The 17,292-nt window shown below is 39.9% G+C and overlaps 1 protein-coding gene across 1 annotated transcript in view; it reads right to left on the bottom strand.

Annotated features, from left to right (window-relative positions):
- PARD3B (par-3 family cell polarity regulator beta) overlaps nt 1-17,292 on the bottom strand; it is a 399,588-nt gene that overhangs the window by 34,484 nt on the left and 347,812 nt on the right. The gene's annotated exons all lie outside the window — the stretch shown is intronic.

The following is a 17,292-nucleotide window of genomic DNA, read 5'->3' as shown; positions in this document are numbered from 1 at the left end:
AAGCCTCAAAGAGTCAGCCATTCCCTGAAAGGGAGAGCAGGCAGAAACCTCTGCACCAGCAGGTTATCCTCCTAATCACCCCTTTGGGAATCCCAACGAATTCTCTGAAGCACTTAGCGGTGGCCACACTTGGAGACAAATGGGCAGGACATCACATCCATATAACTTAATGCCTTCACGGGCAGGATTTTCTGTGTGCTGGAAAGGCATTTTTTCTACATAGCTAGTAACGTTTTTGTTGTTCACGTCTCTTTTTTTTTTTTTTTTTTTTTAAACCAGTAATTTCCATCAGGAAACAAGATTTCTACGACAGAAATAAGTCACTTCAGAAAAAAACCCCGTGACACCTCTACATCTTTAATTAAATCCCTGCCAGTCCCCAAAGGCAGAGCCAAGCTGGGGGATGCGCAGACTGGAGACCGGTGTGGACACTGTGTGCTACACTCCTCTCTCCAAGTCCACAGCCCTCAGCAGGGAACCAACTTGAAGGGCCAAAAGGCAAAAAAGAACAAGTGCAGGCTGGGACCCCATTTACTTCCCTGGAACACACATTTATTGGACAGAAAACTGTAGAGAGATTCACAGCTTCACATTTCACGTGCAGATCCGAAACAGACAGAAAGGGAAAGCAACTGTAAAGAATAAGAGCAAACAAAAGCTGTGCAGGTGTCACTGCAAGCTATATCCCTGGCAAATATGGTAACTGCAAGGCACTTTGAGGAGTTTTCTAATACACAAAGTTTGTTAGAAAAGTGTATAATTACCACACAAAGTGATAAGCTAGCAGCAAATATCTCTAACCTGCCAGTTCTCCCTAAGAAAATTTCCCAAGAAAAAAAAAGGGAAAAAAAAAAGGGGAAAAAAAAGGGGAAAAAAAGGGGGAAAAAAAGGGGGAAAAAAAAGGGGAAAAAAAAGGGGGAAAAAAAGCTGATGTGAACACGCACACGTAAATCAATCCAGAAACAAATATCTTAGAGCATTCAAATATTTGCAAATAAATTATAAGGCATAAGCAGAGCATATCTGCAGGAAGGTACCTTGAAATAAGTCTAGGATATGCCTACAGGACAATTCTGGGGCTGCAGAAGAACAATTCTTTAAGACCAGAAAAAGTATTTACTTGGTCCTAAAGCTTGAGACTACCTTGAAAACTGCAGAAGAGTGCAAGAGGCCATGTTTTCCCCGAACTGCAGAAGAGTGCAAGAGGCCATGTTTTTTCCCAGAAGACACTGCATTTCATTCCTCCTCACCTCTCTTACACTGCCTTCCTTCTGGAGCATTTGTTAGAGGCTAAAAGACCAGCTGCCAGCAGCAAAGCCTCCCTTGCCCCTTTCAATGGATCAAGGTGTTTGGGGTTGGACACCCATTGCGGAATGAACAATAACAACTATAGTGATCTTTTTTTGAAGTTTAAGCTTCGTGAAGCCAGAATCAACTTTTTCTTGTGCATGTGCACACAGCTGAAGGTGAGAGCTACCACACTGCAAATGGAAGCCAGCAGCAATTCCTTGCCCCTAGGACAGTGTGTTTCTGCTGGGGGCTCTACCTCCTCTCTCAAATTCCCACCTGAGCTCCCTGCTCCAGGTCCTGCCCAAGTGAAGTCAGCAGGCTGAAGACTCAAGACCTTGGGTACTGCTCATAAAGAAAAGAATGAGGTAGAGCCATTTTCAGGGTGGCTGTCTCAGAAAACCACAGTCACCATTCCCTCTCCTGCAGGTATTTTATTTAGAGCTGAATACAGAAAACTTTGATCATCTTTGCAGAGATGAGTTTGTTAAAAACTTTAAATCTTTTAAACTAGCTTTAGAAAAATCACAGCTCAGAGTCGTAAGTTTCACACTCTTCAAAAGGAATAATACACAGTGGGTGTTGCATTCAGGTTTATCCATTTTTCACTTATACACTAAACATCTCATTGCACTTTAAACTTTTTCTTTTTAACTCTTTGTTTTCCCCACTTCTGAACAATAAGCCTCCTCTAAACATTTCAATTATCATTAAGATCAAAAGGAAAACGAGGAGTGTGTGCTGCCCACTAGATAAGCAGCAATAGCGTAACTTCATCAAGGCTGATGTGATTTTAGCTACACATTTGTGAAACCAGTGCAAAACACTGCTGACTCCACACTTAAGTCATGCCTGACTTAGTTAAATTTATAGGAGATCAGGAAGAGCTTATAAAGATAGGAGCCCTGGGACTCCTAACTTTTTCACTTATTCACTGTGCACGCTCAGGAAAGTCACTTGAACTTGTGCATTGTGGCTTTCTCCCCATAAAAAGTAGCAAGATACTACCTCCGTATTTTCTATGACTGACATGCACTAAAAGACAGGAGCCATCCCAGAAAGGCTGCAGAGTAAGGCAGTAAGGCATCTGCTCTGCCATCACCCAAGTGCTTTGAAAATGCCACCCAGTTCAGCTTTTTACAGTCTGTGTATAAACATGGCACACAGCACCGCTGCATTGCTAGTACATTTTTCAATAGTCTTGTGATCATCTGTTAAAGGACTTGATTCAGATGCTGGTTTGACCTCTGTTCTCAAAGCTCTTCTTTTGTCTGTGAGCGTTTCTAATCACATGGGTTGAGATCCAGCATGCCAAAAAAGAGCCGTGGTATAACGGAATTTGCCCTTTAACCTTCAGGTCTCCCCTCTGCTGAGACACAGTTGGTTTTTGTTTTCAATTAAGTGAAAACTGAAGAGAAACTGAGAGAGGTAAAAGTGGATTTGTTCCCCACCCCGGTCTCAATGTTTCAAACACAGGTGAAGCACCAAAATTCACCCATTTTATTTTTTGCATTTCCACACTCTGCCTGGTTTTAAGGACTGCAAGTGAAATTTAAGAGCGCTATTGACTCACTAACACTTTCTTTAGCTGTTAAAACAGAGGTGGGTTATGTAAGGCACTGAACTGGATGGTGCATATGAAATGGAGGAAGTTAAGCGAAGGGGTCTTCTTAATTCCTTACTGCTGTGATATCCTAATTATCCCACCCTCCAAGACCTCCAGCATTTCCACAGAAAACATGTTTTCCTCCATCCAGCTATTTTATGTTTTCCATCAAAAGGTAAAAATTAAAAATTCTACCAGTGTCCATGATTCAAAAGAATTTTCCTGATGTTTTCCTTACATGCACAAAGAAGGATGTATTTTGCTTTCCTGGTTTTGCAATGAAAGTTGAAACAGTGATTTTGCGTTATTATAACACTCATCATTTCTCCCTCTAATTTGGATGGTTTTTAATAAAGCTCCATTGATTCCACTGAAAGAAATCCCTCCTGGCAAAAGCAGAACACACACGCTGATTGCTAAATATGCAGCAATTATCATATTCAGCAGCGCACTTTAATATCTTATTTATAGATGTATCTATCTATAATTTGCTTTAATTAAGTTGCATTGATTTTAATGACAGAAGCAGTCCTCAAAGAAGAGTCTAATGTTATATGAGCCCATCAGTACTGCTTTACCATTGTTTGGATATAAGACAGCACCTTTAGTACTTCTTTTTGATATTCTTCGCGGTGCTTTTCTTTGCTAAGTGGCTGAAATGGCAAACCAAGATGATCTTCCACTGGAACTCTCAATACCACCTCCACCTCCGGAGAGAAAGCACCTTCAACTTCCCCGTTACGAACTCATTTGCAGGACAGTTTTCAAGAATATGGAAGGAAGCAGTATCTTCCCAGCAGGTCCTGAGAAATCTTGTGATTCCTTTCCCACTCCATTTTACTGACATCTAGGAAGTGTACTTGATAGAGGTTCTCAAATCACGGTTTGATGCCTTCAAAGTTTTTGGGTAGTCTGGCAACTACTGTAAACTTTTTTATTTTCTTGTCAACAGAAAATGCAGGGTAAATAATTTAGGAAATTGAATCAACAGATGGCTATGGGTGCCTGTTCACAGCCCAGTCACCAAGTCATGATCTCGTAGATTTCTAAAGTTCTGTTTTCTGGGCTCGGTAACAGGGAACGTTAAGCCTTCTTTCTCTTAAGCACATGCTCACTTTAAGTATTTTATACTATAGCCTGGTCTTGAGATTATTCTAAAAACCACTTGATGCTATGAGAACTGTGACTAAGTTTGTCAAAAAACATCTTGAAGAGCTAATGGCAGGTATTGCTGCACTCCTAGTAGAGTCTCACAGCCTTGGTTTCTGCTGGGTGCTACCACATACCTTGGCCCTGATTCAGGAAAACATGCTAAACACTGATGAGGGTGGTTTGTTTTAATTTCAATAGCATTTGATTCTTCTTGGAGGCATTCCCAAAGCTGACATACACCTGCATCTCTCAGTGGCTGTATCTCCTTTTTGGGTGAAAATACACAGGAAAAACATCTATATCTCTGTATCCAGAACACGTCTTCAGACACTTGAATGCAGAATTCTAGTGATGATCTTGGCATCTCCATCTCTGAAGTAACCTCGTAACATTACTGGTTCACATCAATTGAGGATCTATCTCAGAGACTACTGAGGTAGCTTTATAACATTACTTATGCAGATCTTAATGTATCATTCACTATTAGTATTTTTTTAAAGTGAAAAATAAGTGCTGTTTTTTTAAATCCCCATCTTTTGGAATATATCGGCACTAATTTTATAAGAATTGTTCATGTTAAAATGCAAAGGCATGATCTCAAAGGAAAAGCACCAAAGTAGCTTTGCAAGTACATTTTCAGTTTCTGGTCATCATTTCTCATTCACTGATTATTGCTTAAGTGTTGATTAATAGTTACGTTCATGCTGCTAGAATGCATTTCCCTTGGGTGAGAAAAACATCCTTGTCTAAAGGAAAAAAGAGATAGTAATCAAACCACCCTTCCTCTTCTCCGTAAGAAACACAGACGCACACTCCAGAGTCACTGATGATCTTGGTTTTGCTGGTGAGTAGTTTTGACAATTTTCACTTAGAAAATCAGCTGTATGCAATCAGAACACCACTCGGTTGGTCAGATTGCTAGGCAATTAAATGCTCCCCTTCTGTCTGTCTCTCTATACACGTATATACACATATGTACACATATATACACGCACATACACAAATGTACATACTTACAGTCATTGTCCCTTCTCCCTATGCAACAAACACCAGGAACACTGACGACAGCAGTGCTCCATGCTGGAATTAAGCAGGGCTGATTATCTCAGGATTTACTTTTCCTCCTCAGTAATGCCCTACCTCTTGTTCAAGGAGGTGAAACTAATGGTTTAGATTTAGAGAGAGCGGAAAATTCTCTATAAAGGCAATAGACTGAGGGAAATACAAACACAGATGGGAACTTTAAAAGGGAAACAGGCTGTTCCCATAACAGTTTAAAAACATGGCAATTGCCTTAGTTTAGTAGAAAACAAGCTCTCAGCATTTGCTGTATCTTGCAACACTAACTAGAGAGAAAATAGCAAAGAAGGAGAGGAAGCCAAAACTGTGTTTTCAGAAGTGTTTTCGCACAGCCCCACAAAGATAATATTCTGCTTTCTGAACCCTAGCTCTGTGATCCCCGGATCCCTGGTGCTGGAGGACCATGGTTTCCTGTGACCATGCAAAATGAAATCATTTCCTGGACTGTGTCTGTCTCTGTGGGTGGCTTCTTTTTCCATTAGTCGTATAATATGTTTTGGTTAATTCTACCTCTTAATTGTCTTTAATGAGCACCAGATTTGCAACACCCTCACTTGCAAACCTATTTTCAGAGTAGAGGCAAGCAGAGGCCCTTGAGCTAAGAGCAAAACTTAAAAGCATCAAAACAAAAAAACCTTAGCACCCAACAGCATTGATTCTTTCCAACTACCAGGGGGCATTTCAATTGCTCTTCCACTGAACTGGGCCAATGTAATTAATCTCTTCCCAGCCACTAGAGAGAATAACATAACTTGTCACTGAGACACACTAGTGATGCAATATACAGCACACACATACATGTGAATACATTTCTTAAGCAGATCTCCTGTAGTTGTTCTACAATACTGTGCAGAATTCCTTCCCCCTCCATGAAACCAGTCCTCTGCCTTAGCCTGTTTGAAACTAAGCTGCCTCTTGTTCCTCCCAGTCTTGCATTCTTTGCTTCTCTTCTCACTGTAATTAGTTTACAAGACTACTTATCCAGATGATTACTGCTTTTAAATGACAGTCATCTTTTCTTTTACTCCAGTTCATTGTTGTGTATCATTTTGTCTTGCTATCTGAATACCCAGTTCTCTAAAGCACTTTCTCATTATGTTATCTCCTGATATAAGGCATTTTGAAATACTTCGTGAGAGACACTGTATGAAGTAAATTGAATTGAATTTTCTCTCAAAGTCAGGGGCTTTCAGCATCTTTCTCTAGCTAAGTCAGCAGAGTTCTTGGCACCGATGCCAGGTGTAATGGCCATGCTTTGCAGCCCAGCTATGAGCTTGTGTTCTTTTTAGGGAAAATGAAATGACAGTGCTAGTACCTGGAAAGCAAACAGGGGAGAGATCAATATTTCCATTTATGATGAGGATGGCAAAATGAAAACGTTTGGGGTTTTTTTGAGGTTTTTAACGCATACGTTGAGATAATGCTATTTTGCTGTATCTACCTACATCTGGTGTTGGTGCTGAATGTGTTTGTGGGGGGTATATGCATGTGTGTGTCAGGGAAGGAAAGCGGGAGGGAAGGGGGAAATAGCAGGGCATGGAACTAAATTGCAGAGCAAGTAGTGGAAATAGACAGTGAAAAGCTTCCTGCAGGCAGGCGGCTTCACAGGGGAGAGCGAGCCTTTCATTGTCTATAAAATCATGCCTTGCTGGAGGTCCTCAAGAGTAGAAGGGGTAGCGCCTCGAGGCAGTAAATCTCTCACTGTTGTATTATTACATTCTAAACACTTAGCTACTGTACAAACCAGCACACTACTTCAAGAGAATAAAAGGAGGAAGAAGGGGGGAAATGAACAAAGGGAAGAAAAGGAAGATGGCAATAAAACTGGGAAACAACCCCCTGCCACAGCTCTCCCCAAGAACAGTTCACATCAAAGAAAAACAGCAAAGAGTAAATTGTCATGGAGTTAAAAAGTTAACCTCAACTCCTTCCATTGTGATTTGACACCACTCTGGAACAGCATTCCTAGAATTTGAATGGTTAGTCTGTAGCACAGGGTATTAAATCCACCTTAATCCTGTTAAACATAGATGCCACTAAAGAGAGGCGCTCTCTCAATGGCATCATGACAAAAGCTCTCCACACTGCAAATTCAATATGGTTAACAAAAGAAAAAAAAAATCCCAAACCTAGGTTAATACTGAGCAAACAACATCAGCATAAGCAGGCTTAGAGAGGGGAATTGCTTTCCATATGCTATGGCATCAGGTTCCTCCGGATCTTCAGATACCAGTCTGTAAATGTTACAGACATTGTTTCTCCTGCATGCAACTGCTGTTGGGTGGCGACCTTCTTTGCTTGCTGATACCAATTTAGCAGTTGGTACAGTTTCTCTGTGATTTGGTACTGTCTGTTGTTTGCTGGTACCAGATGGATACCAGATGGGTAACTGTGGGCAATGGTTCCTCTGTGTTCCAGTCCCAAAAAACACTGCCTATAGGGTCAGTCTTGTCAGTTGACTCCTAAATGGCACTTCAAAGCAGCATTCTGAAAAACCTCAACATCTGTTCCTTACTCCTAATGACCTCAAAAAAATGTTTCAGACATACTTTCCTTTAGCCAGGAGTTACCGTGCATCTGCAGGAAAAATACAACCTTGCAGATGCTTGCAGCCATCAAACTCACTCCTCACTAATGGCAGCTCCAGAAGCCACCACCTCAACTCTGAAAGTCAGCACTGAATGTGAAGTATAATCAATATTTTCTTTTCTGTGGTAGGTCCACAATGCAGGAGTTCAGAGATATTTCAAGGCATTTTTCAAACAGTACTTTCAGCAGTGAAGTGGAAGAACAAGAAAACAAAAAACTTAAAGTGCCTTTGAAAGGGGTGGCAGGGATACCTAAGGGCCAAACATAAAGCATGGAGGGAAAGCAAGGAGAAAGAAAGTGATGGAAGAGATCTATTTTAAGTATTAATTTGTGATTGGTCTTTCAAAATGTTGACCTAGTTGTCAAACTATAGACAGGAGCTGAAAGGTCAGTTAATGGTTTTGAATACTGCCTACTGCAGTCCCCTCCTATGCTATTCCATACCACTGCTTCTGTTTCTAAGCAAGGGGAAAAAGTTTAGGACAGTACAGGAGCATTTTGGTAAATTCTCTATACGTGCTACAGCAGAATGCTGTCTACAAAAAAATATAGCTGACATCAAAGCATGTTCCCCACCCCCTGTCTTGCTTCATGGAGAAGTTATGATAAACAGGTTATGTGTTCCCTAAGGTTACCATGGAAACCCATTCTTTTCAGGCCATCATTTGCAAAGGTAAAATTTGCATTAAAATGTGATGGAATTTGATTTTGTGCATGTGTGTGTGAAACTCAAGTAGGGTCATGCTACCGTGCAGTATAGCTATTATTTCAAACCCAGGAGCACAAGCTTAAGAGGGAGATCTATTAATCCGTGTAAACACCTCAGTGACCAAATTACAGTTTAATTGCTAACTTGACAGGTATCTTCCTAGGAAATTAAGAGAAATACTTTGAAATTAGCTTCAAATGCAAATGTAAGTGTTAATACTGATCCACTGGTGGGTACCACTAGGTAGTATTTTGCTAAATTCCCCTATAATCATTCCACAGGAAATACTGAATTTAGACTGTCAGAATGACTTTGTTTTGATGACTGCAGACCAGGGATGGAAGGCACAGGCATGTATTTCAAAATTATACAGTTTTATCTTATCTTGAAGGAGTTATCAAATTATGAAGTAAAGAATATAATTTGATATAACCATGCTTACTGCAATACAAGAAACTTTTGGAACTTTTCAGAATCCTAATTTGCTCACTTTGTTTTGAGTCATATCATAACTTTAAAGTTATAATTTCACTCTAGGTATCTGCTACTCTGACTTTTTTGGAATATGTGATGGTATAAAGCCTACACCCAGTCCAGGTCTGCCATGGGTACACTTTCGTTGAGGGCCACTACCATTACTTGTTGCCACATGCAACATTGGCCTTCCTGACACAGAAGTGCATTATTTGCAACAGTAATTCTGAGAGTCATTAATTCCAGCCTATCAAGAAAACTGATGAATGGACTAAACTCAGAAAAATTCATAAAATTGGTGACCAGGCTCCATTTTAGAAGAGATACCAGTTTTTGTCCACTTGCTCAGTGGTACGCATTCACAACATAAATGCTGAATTTTATATACTACTTTATGAAATCTATTCTACTCTGGGACACTGCATTATTAACACATCATCTGCCTTGAATAGCAAGACCCCCTTGCAGGCAGCAGGGCCAGAACTCATCTTTCTGCTTGGAGGCAGACATCCCAATATCACCTGGATTACAGTAGACTCAATATTTCCTATCATACAGGACTTATGACATACAGTTCAGCTGGAATGGCTCTACCTAATATTGGGCAAGATGACACTTAACACAGCAGCCAGGCCATTTGATGAGGAAAAAACAGCAAAACCACAGACAGCAGAATTTGTCACTCTTGCTTTCTTATTGCTGATAAATACAGTTGTACAGCAAGTATCTCAAAAACACTAAAAGACAGACCCCAACCAACTCAAAATCAGCCCTTCAGATTAAGTTACACAGTGCCAGTATTTTATCAGATTCCTGTTTGCATTGGAAAGTTCCCACTTACAAATTTGATTTACTAAACAAAGCAAGACCATTAAAGAAAGTTTAAAAAAACCAAATGCAAACAAAAATGAAATTGATTACTAACTTTTGCAGAACTTCTCAAAGCTCAGCACATTCAATAAAAGGAATGTGTTCCGATCGGACCCCATATTGAGCAAGAAAGAAGGTACTACACTCCTTTTCCCAAGTGTTCTTTAACAGCTAGAGTCGAAGTTGAAAGTTGAAAAGAGCTGTCCTTGAGCAGAAGAGCCAAACTCATGTACAGCATCAGCCTTACAGGGCAAATGGAGTTCTCTTTTCCCATATTTTGTACTTTATTTTAATGCAGTCTTGATATTAGATTAGCATCTGCACTACAGACCTTAGACTGGGAACTAATAAAGTTATCCGCCCAATCTCTCCGTGTCTGAGTCAGTGACTCTCTTTTTCATTTTAAATAATTATAACAATGTCGCCTGTTTGTTGAGAAAAATCTAGCCTTTATATATTCACAGATAATTGCTTATACCCAGCACCCAGTGATACATTCTAATTACTTTTCACACCTTGGCTGTGAACTTTTTAGTGTTTTTAACTGCAAGACAACAATGTAGCCAGAGCACTGACACCCTGACTGCTGAAACTGTGCCTAGGACGAAATTTAACAAGCAGTTCTGCTAATGCATTTTGCAGTGAGGAACTTCAGCAAAACTCAAGAAGACCCAAGGCCTCCACCTCAGATCTTATTCTGCAATAATGAGAAGTGCTGCATAGATATACAACAGAAGAACTCAATCCAGAAATCAAAAGTAATCAAAAGTCCATTATTTCAGTTGGCTTCTCTCACATACTTAACTATAACAAAAGATCTGTACTATGTAGCAGCCTCAATGACATAGTTGTATTGCTTGACCCAGCTTCTTTCAAGCTCGACCCTGTTCTGCACACACTGGGCAACTGTTGCTGTTTGCCTGACTGAGGTCATTCTGCTTCCCATTATGTTAAATGGACAAATTTTGCAGTCCTTTGTCCAAACGGCTATCTGTTTCAGTGGGATGTTATCCCTAGCAGGCAGAGTTGGGCAGTGACCAGCATCTTTAGGAAACAGGGTGCTGTCTAGGACAACAGTAGCTAAGCAACTCTTTGGATCATCAGTATTTTTTAGGGAAGAGATTTCTTTTTAATCAGCAACACGCTGAACAAGAACATAACCCAGGGAGATTAAACTATGAGAATTCAAAAAGAAGTCAACCGTGTCAGCATCTATTTGACAAATGCACCAGATACCTGGTAGTAAAGGCAAAAGCTTGTGCCTAAGAAGGGGTCAAGTTTGAGGCCTGATCTAATAAATACCCAAGCACATGCTTAGCTTCAGACACAAATTTCAATGGCATTATAGGCTTGTCTCGTGATTAAAAAATGAGCATTGTTGTAACTGGGGCCCCTTACCAGAAGTTGAAGCAGGCCTCTTACTAATGGCCTGAGGAAGAGGAGGTCAATTTTAAAAGGAAACTTACTTTTTTTCTCCCCCTTGTAGTCAGACCCATGAGCAGCTGTATTTGATTCTATGGTATGTGGGGCACTGACTTGCTAGGGGTCGGGACCAAGCTGTCACAGAGACGTACGTATCACTGAGGGTAAGGGAAAGTTCAAAGTGCAAAGTGTTAGGCTTTAGCAGCTCTACATGTAAAGGCTCAGTCTCAAAATCTTAATCCTCTTCCACCTTCCCCATGTGATGTGAGAGGGTATGCACGCACGCCCAGGGAAAGTGGCCACACAGTCACCTATCTACAGAGTGGTCAACAAGCAGACTGAAAACTGTTAAAGCCTATACTGGCAGAACCTTGCCAAAACCAAAGTAAATCGCAAAGACCCAGCCACTGTGCTACTTGGAGCTGCAATGAAGCCAGATTACAGCCTAGCTCTGAAAAGGCTATTTCTGTGCCCATTAAACTGTGCCCCAAAGAATAAAAGCTGCAGAGCTGTGGCCTGCCTATCTGCACAACTGCAGTAACTGTTCAGCATACTATATAGCACGGATTACTGTTCACAAACTCCCCTCATCAATATAATTATTACCAGTTAAAGGTTTGTTTCTTGCCTCCATAAATATATTGGCAAATTAGGAAAAATATATTCAACAGAGAACCTCTAGGGCCCTTCATATCATATCAACATGATCTGTGGCAGCTGTCATGATCTCGGTGATGCCCCACTCAAGCTCTCCATCTGGGCAACATCAGAGGAACCTCTCCTAACTGCAAGGGACACGACCGCTGGCACATGTGCTAATGTGGAACCTCTCAGTGCTGCGAGCCTGCAAGGATGGCCACAGCCCGGCAGCACCACATGTTTTTGTCTGATTTCCTTCAACTACTTGTATGAAGTAAGAGAAATGCGTAGTGCTTGTCCTCCTCAGACTCACCCCCCTGCACTGAAATACAACAAAAAGCAGCTGTGCGACAGGGTACCTTGTGGAATAGATGGCATAATCTATTTCTGGAATTCATATAATATTGTAAGGTATAAGCAGTACTAGCGGGTTTTGATAAGATGACATATGGCACCAGAACTGTTTCCCTTGGTAAATAAGAGTGTGTACATAGTGTTAGCACAAAGACTTGAGCGTTTCAGGCTCCCCTCTGGTTCAGATAATCTATGCCAAATTCAACCTTTGTGTAAGTAGGAATGACTCCAAACAAGTTATAAGAGTCACTCTTTATTACTAGTATTAATGGAATTGAATTTGGCTCTCCTTGCATGTGCCATTTGGAATAGTTTATTTCTCACATGAGGTTTGGCAAGGATTTCTCAAAAATAATTTTCCCCCAAACCTACCCCCAAAAAGTCAGCCTGTAAATTTCAGAATCTCTCTGCTTAGTTTGAACAGCTTTTTAGAATACACCCTATTCTGAAACCTTCATTATGCAGAGATAACTAGAGACCATAAAGAGTTCTTGATTGGTAAGTTAATCATACGTACTAATAAAATGTTTTACATACTCTCTTAATTAATATTTTCATAACATATACAGAAATACTTCCAACCCATGGTTTTCAAAGCAGCTATACTTTAAGTAAGTTATTGTCTTTTTTTTTTTTTTAATTCATTGTTTTCTACGAATAGTCTGTGGGATCAGAAAGCGAGCAGTTTCTGCTATATGGTTTCACATAGTACATAAAATTGTCAGCTTCTCCCATTGCGCTAGAAGACAGGAATGTTATTATTCTAGAGGCTGGAATTTTGGTTTCTAACCATGGTCCAACACAAACGTCTGTGCGTTTTGGGAACCTAACCTATTTGAAATGTAACATCCCAAACCTGGAATGAATTGATCATGGGAAGTACAAACAGCTCCTCATTCATCCTGAAGTACGTGTAGAACCCTTTGACACATTATGGAAAAATAATGCAGTTCTTAACGCTCCTTTTTTTGTTCTGGTTGATTTTTAGGCTTGGATCCCTGCCAGGCACACAATAAAGTACTTGGCCTTTAACACAGACAGGCATGATTCTTCTTTCATACTCTCAACTGCGAACTGACAAAACTCAGTACATTAGAGCTTTGTTTCAATCAAAATGTTCACGGCTAATATGCAGAGACAGGTTTTCTTACATCTTTACATTATTTATCAGCTTGCAAATCTGATCTACAAATAAGAAAATGGCTTTTAGAGCAATGTAACATAAGGTTCGGTACAGGAAAGCCGATGTGGTCACTAACAGGTGAAGAACTATTTTCAACGTGGCCAGTGTTACACACACTCCTTGAATGCACATTAAAAAAAGATAAAGTTTCAAGAATTTACTGCCACCCTGAAGGAAAGAATTGATGTTTTAAGTAACCGGATTTGTACAAAGTCTGTAAGAAAATCCAAGTAAATCCTCAAATAGATGATTAATTCCTGATTATTTAAATGCCCCTAAATACAAGTGCAGATGCTAACTTCACAGCTTTGTCTTGACAGCTCCTTCTCTACTTCTGATGATCTGCTATTAGCCTGTGACTCTAAAGCCCTGAAGAAGAGTGCCTCATGAAGAAGCCCTCCAGCTCCTAGGGAGACTTGTTCTTGCAGCTTATTGCTTACATAGTTCTCTCAGGTTCTGACTGACGCTGCAGTATATGATAATTCCACACAAACATATTATGCTTCTTTCTGTAGACTAGTATTAGGTTTGTATAAGATACACACATGAGTGCTTTTACTATCTGATGTCCCGCTAAGACATGAGTGGAACAGGCACATACCTAAACTTTGTCTTGCGCTGATACTTCTCAATACACCTTTGCTGTCAGAAAATTTTAGGGTAATCTCACATTACACTGACAACAAAAGGCATTCATTTTTCTAGACAGTATTTATACTTATCATCAGTCTGTCTTTTGGTTAACTAGCTGAGATTTACTTTAAGCTTTGTGATCCACCCTATAGAATTTGGCTTATCATTTATCCTAGTTCTAAACTTGAAGCGGGGGAGGAGTCCAAAGGATGCGAAACTCAACAACAAGCCAAAGCACAAAGGAACTGGAAAAGAATTTCAAAGGATCTGGCTCTATAGCACAGACAGTGCTATATACATGTGTCTGTTTATGGAGACACACTAAACTGAATTATTCAGTCAGTTACAGAAAGAAAAAGAACAGACTGTGGGGAAGGGAGAGCAGAACGAAGGCGCAAGAGAGCAAAAAAATTCATCCAGCAACAGATGAGAAGAACAGAAGAGAACTGGAAAATGGATGCGGGGGGAGGAATGGATGATGAAAGAATAGCAGGCCTATTTCAAATGAATTTTTGACCTTATTTTTAAAACATTTATGGATCCCAATTGCCTGTCATGAGATCATTTTCCCTTACAATGCTAGCTTTTCAGCCGGCTCTGCACTTTAACTTGATTTACCCCACTTTAAAAAAAGAAGATTGTTAGAAATACCCCTCCTATTAGAAATTGTCCCATTACAGTGTCAGCTAAAGGCCACTTGTCAATGTCAGCTTTATCAGATAGAAATTTGCCTCATGAGTTCTCAGACACTTTTTTGGAGGACAAGACCCGGGGTCCATTTCTGAGGCTGTTCATTTGAGACGGGATAGTGTCTTCTCAAATTATCCTCCGTTATTTCCCAACTTATCTGCATGTTTCATGAGATGGTGGGAAGTGATTACAGCAGCTGCTGTACATTAGAAAGACATCTTATAGGAAAGCTGGCTTAGGTAAAACAGCTGACTGACAAAAGCATAGAAAGAACTAATCGAGTATTAAAAATACATAGGGAGACCCAGCATCTCCTTTCCAGCTGCAGCTTCCCTGGTGCCATAACCTTGTGTGGGAAGGAAGAAAACTTATACCAGAAGGTTTTCCTCCTCCTCAGCTGTCTGTTGACTCTTTAAAAAAAGATCTGACATCCTGAAGATTAGAGTAAGTTTTTATTTATTTACAATTATGCAATTACTCATCAGCATGTCTCTTCACTGATGAGTAAAGGTGGAAAAAATCAGCTGTTGTTCAATCTGTGTTACCACAGTACTGCTGAGGGTCAGCAGACTGAGGTGGGAAAGACTACATTGCTTCGAAAATATCTTGAGGACTCTCCTGGCAAGATGCTTCGAGACATTTTTTTTCTTTTTAATATTTGATTCTATTTTTGTTTCTTTTTTTTTTTTTTTCTGTCTGAATGGATTGATCTAACATGTATTTTAAGGGAAAAACTACATGTCAGTGTAGAAATTTCAGCCAGGAGTCAAAAGAGAGCAAGCTGGGGCCACAGTATTTTCCATACTGAAAGACAGTGCCTATGAAAGCAAGGCCGGATGGATCAATGGATGATATTGTTGCAGTTAAGAGACCAGAAGTCTTTGAAATTTGTAAACCATTTTAACAAGAGGAACTGTTGCAGCAACAAACTTCAGAGTATAAAGCCCTCAAGGTAAACTCTGATTTTTGAGCAAACTGCTATTCCTCACAACAAAAACATCTAAAAATGTTCTGCATTGGAAGGACAAAAAGAAACAATCTTGGTGCCACTATCATTAATCAGTTCAAGATTGAGATACTTAAAGCCCCCTTTCAGGTGCTCTGATTAAGGACAAGTTGCCTCACAGGAAAAGCAAAGCCTTGGAAATCAGTAATCTCTGGGCATTATACCTAATAGGAAAGGCTTAAAAAGGATTACCTAGAAGAAACCTTTGTGAATCTTAGGAAACAACACTGGACCATAAATCTCAACCTCCTCTGTGGATTAATAAAGCTTTATCAGTTTCAGATAAGAAGTAGAAATTCTCAGGCTGCTGAAGAGGTACCACTGGCCCAGTCTGTGGCCTCTGTCAGGACACTTAACATGCCATACAATTTCAATAGAAAGACACACTTGATGCATATTCTTATTTTAGTTTAAAAAAGCTATTCAGAAGAAGAATGGCAGCTACACAGATTCCCAAATTTGGCTCGCGAAATTTAAGGTAGTAGGTTAAAGTTAACTGCTCTAAGGAAGGAATTATTTTGCTGAAGGTGACAGTTTTGGTAACTGAATCAGAATAATATATACAACATCATTTTTTTTGTTAATGAACAAATATATATGATAATTTATGTAAAACCACCCCTTTTAACACTATCTCTCTATGATTGCAATATAGTCTAGTCTTGCACAGGATTTTTTTGGGCTACAACCCCAATCATTGAAGACTTCAGTATTCACACTGATAGTTTGGAGGACATTAAAACCTACAATGTTCAAATTTCAGGTGTGTTTAGATTCCTAAGATTTTAACTTAATTCTGTCTCTTTTAAAACTAGAATTTCAAATTTAGCATAAATTGCATCTTATCAAAGTTACATTTTTGAATGCTGGTTGATTATAATTACTTCTAAAGAGACAGAGTCCAACTCTGAAACCTGCTCGGGTGGAGCTCTTGAGTACCACAGTTCTGATCCCATAGACTATAGTTGTTACATTTATTTAATGCATTCAAAAATCTGGCACTCTTGATTTAATATCTGGTTCTACCATAGGTTACTCTTTGGTAGTGGGGTAGATAATATGTGTCTGTGTAGTGTGACTCCTAGATGTAAGACAGGGAATACAGCATGTCTGTAACAGTTCTATAGTGTTGGTAGAATGTTTTATGATGCTTTGATGGGAGAGGAGAAAATTATTCCCATTTTCACTTTGTAAGAGTTACTGAGGTTGTATCATGGCCAGATTGCTACTGTCCAGTATGCAGAAGGACGGTCAGGAGCAGAAATGCCTCTATTTCCTCCATCTCACTTTACAGCTAAGCACAGTGAGAGTCTGCTCTTCTAACGCTCTTGTTAACCCAAGGAATCACTACATGAAATGCCAGAGTACCATAAATCCTGCTGAAAAGCCTTGATGATACCACATGTGACAAAGTTCGGCAATGACTGCATATCTTGGGCTTAAAGAGAGATAACCTGGGTCTAAATCAAACACAGAGTGCAGACAAGTTATTTTTAGCCAAGTTTTCATGTTATTAATGTTTTCTTTGGTGGGCTGGCATTAAGGACCTCCATTTCTACACACACATCCCTCACACACAGGATTTGTGGAAATCACAA

Source organism: Calidris pugnax, unplaced genomic scaffold (assembly GCF_001431845.1).
Source record: "Calidris pugnax isolate Ruff unplaced genomic scaffold, ASM143184v1 scaffold103, whole genome shotgun sequence".
Taxonomy (NCBI): domain Eukaryota; kingdom Metazoa; phylum Chordata; class Aves; order Charadriiformes; family Scolopacidae; genus Calidris; species Calidris pugnax.
The sequence above is the reverse complement of the archived record's forward strand: the minus strand, read 5'-3'. Positions and strand labels throughout refer to the sequence as shown.